The sequence below is a fragment of the Hoplias malabaricus genome, unplaced genomic scaffold (genome assembly GCF_029633855.1).
Source record: "Hoplias malabaricus isolate fHopMal1 unplaced genomic scaffold, fHopMal1.hap1 scaffold_197, whole genome shotgun sequence".
NCBI classification, from domain to species: Eukaryota; Metazoa; Chordata; class Actinopteri; order Characiformes; family Erythrinidae; genus Hoplias; species Hoplias malabaricus.
In genome coordinates this window covers 9595-12438 of record NW_027100879.1, presented here as the reverse complement: position 1 = coordinate 12438, position 2844 = coordinate 9595, and the positions used below count along the sequence as shown (strand labels likewise).

The 2844-nt window shown below is 62.0% G+C and overlaps 1 non-coding gene across 1 annotated transcript; it reads right to left on the bottom strand.

Moving 5' to 3' along the window:
* Positions 1 to 285: 285 nt before the first annotated feature.
* LOC136682007 (5.8S ribosomal RNA) lies at positions 286 to 439 on the bottom strand. The gene has a single exon (XR_010798312.1). It is a non-coding gene; the product is annotated as a 5.8S ribosomal RNA (ribosomal RNA).
* Positions 440 to 2844: the final 2405 nt, after the last annotated feature.

Sequence of the window (2844 nt, the reverse complement as noted above, 5' to 3'; positions counted from 1 at the left end):
CTCACTCGCCCGCTCGCTGGGTTTAATCGGCACTCGCCACCCCCGCGTCCGACTGCGCGGAGCCCCGCTCGGGACTCGGGGAGAGACCGTAACGGACGTGGACCCGGACCTACTCGGCTCTCCCTCCGTTCCCTGTACGGAGCTCTCTCGCAACACGGGCCGCGTGGACTGGCTCGGAACCGAGTCTTCGTTTGGGAAGACGAAGGGCCGTTTTCAGGCCCTGCGAGCTTCCAGCCGCGGTCTCTCTCTCTCAGCGGGGGCGCGGAGACCGATCGATGGGTAAAGCGACCCTCAGACAGGCGTGGCCGCGGGATGGACCCCCGCGGCCGCAATATGCGTTCGAAATTTCGATGATCTGTGTCCTGCAATTCACATTAGTTAACGCAGATGGCTGCGTTCTTCATCGAAGCACGAGCCGAGTGATCCACCGCTAAGAGTCGTATTCGGGTTTGTGCCCGGCCCGTTACAGGCCGGGCGAAGGAAGCCATTCGAACAAGAGACAATTTTTGCCAATATATTTCAAGCCGGGTGCCTTCCACCCCCGTGCAGGGGGGGAAAGGTCATTGAACCTGGGCGTCACCACCGGACCGAGGAGTTACGGCCCGGGGGACGATCGCCCGAGTAGGTGCCCGAGACTTACGTGGTTTAGGAGACCGGGGTCTAGGCACCCGCCGTTCCCGGCGAGGCCCAGGGGTTTGGTTCGCTGCGTTACGGGTCCCGGTCTAAGGCATTCAGGCGTGCGCTCAAAGCCAAGCTCTCCACCCCGGAGGGTATGAGCGAGGCCCGGTGGTACGCTCCCAAGTCCCCGCTTAGGGGAAGGCGCTGGGTAGATCCCACCTAGTCAGGACCGGCGGGCACCGGCCGTCTCCTTTCGGGTGTTTATAAACGCATCCGGGGTTCGTGAGGCCCCTTCAACTCGCGCACCGGCCTTAGACTATTATACGGTCCGTCTCTGCGAAGCCAACATCGGGGGTATTTTGCATGCGCTCTTAAGCTCCGCTCTAACCCCGTGAGGGGAAAGAGTTTCGCCCGGCGGTACGCTCCCGTCCACCACCGCCCCCTGTGCCGGGGGGATGGGTTCAGGGAGATCCCACCGAGGCCGGCGAGCACCGGCCAACGCCCTGGGGGTGAGTAAGCCCCTTTGACTCGCGCACGCACAATCAAGCCTTCAACGATCAATGGTTTTTTGGGTTTAACTACCCGGCGGGCGGCTCCGGCGCCACTCTTCCCCCCGCGAACGGGAGGGGCGGACCGGGGTACCTATGCACCTAAGGCGGTCCTCGCATAACCCCGAGTTCCGAAGCCGGCTCGCTACGTCCACCCACCCGGAGGGGGGAGAGACTCACGTCGGCCGACGACGAAAGGTACGAGGCTTCTGCGGTCCATACCTTGAAGGTACCCGCCGGGGGGGAGGTTCGGCCTCTCGAGTCCGACTCGACAACCGGCACGGACGGCGGGCGCCGACCGCGGCCAGGTCACCGTTATTGATCCTTCCGCAGGTTCCCCTACGAAAACCTTGTTACGACTTTTACTCCCTCTAGATGTCCGGGTTCGATCGACTTCCCATCGCCCGGAGGCGACCCCCGTTCGAGGGCCGCCCCGGGGACGGTCCGAGGACCTCACCGAGGCATCCGATCGGTAGTAGCGACGGGCGGTGTGTACAAAGGGCAGGGACTTAATCGACGCGGGCTGGTGACCCGCGCCTACTTGGAATTCCTCGTTCGAGGGGAATAGTTGCAATCCCCTGTCCCCAGCGGGGAATGGCGTTCATAGGATTGCCCGCACCTCTCGGCGTAGGGTAACTTACATGTTGAACCAGCCATTGTAGCTCACGTGCGACCCCGGACTTCTAAGGGCATCACAGACCTGTTATTGCTCCATTTCTCAAGTGGCTTCTGTGCCACAAATCGCTCTAAGAAGTTTAGCCACCGACCGCTGATTCCCACCGGGCGAACCCCAACCTTCAGGCCCGCGGTAAGCGGGAGGGCACCGGGGAGGGGAGAGGGAAGGCGAAGGCGAAGGACGGACAACCCACACCCGGAGAGCGGAACGAGGTGCGGACGGCATCGGGGAGGGAACCGAACGCGAAGGGGAGAGGCCGGAGCCACCCACTCGACGCAGAACTGAACCCCCGTCAACCGCATCACCTCCCCGAACCGATCCGGGGTAGAACCGGACCCCCGCCGAAACCCCCAACACCCCCACCCCGATGGGGACCCCCCGCGAACGGGGACCTTCGGGGATAGAGTCCGACCCAGGAGAGGGGCCGTGTAACTACTTAAAGGATGGGATCTCGTTCGTTACCGGAATTGACCAGACGAATCGCTCCACGAACTACCAACGGCCATGCACCACCACCCACAGAATCGAGAAAGAGCCGTCAATCTGTCAATCCTTACCGTGTCCGGGCCGGGTTAGGTTCCCCGCGTTGAGTCAAATTAAGCCGCAAGCTCCACTCCTGGTGGTGCCCTTCCGTCAATTCCTTTAAGTTTCAGCTTTGCAACCGTACTCCCCCCAGAGCCCAAAGACTCGTGGTTTCCCGGACGCTGCCCGGCGGGTCATAGTCGTTAACCCAACGCCGCCGGATCGCGGGTCGGCATAGTTTACGGTCGGAACTACGACGGTACCTGATCGTCTTCGATCCTCCGACTTTCGTTCTTGATTAATGAAAACATTCTTGGCAAATGCCTTCGCTTTTGTCCGTCCCGCACCGGTCTACGAATTTCACCTCTCTCGGTGCGGTACGAATGCCCCCGGCCGTCCCTCTTAATCATGACCTTTGGTCCGTCAAACCCACGAAATAGGACCAAGAGAGCGGTCGGATACCCCCCCGGCTCGGGGAAC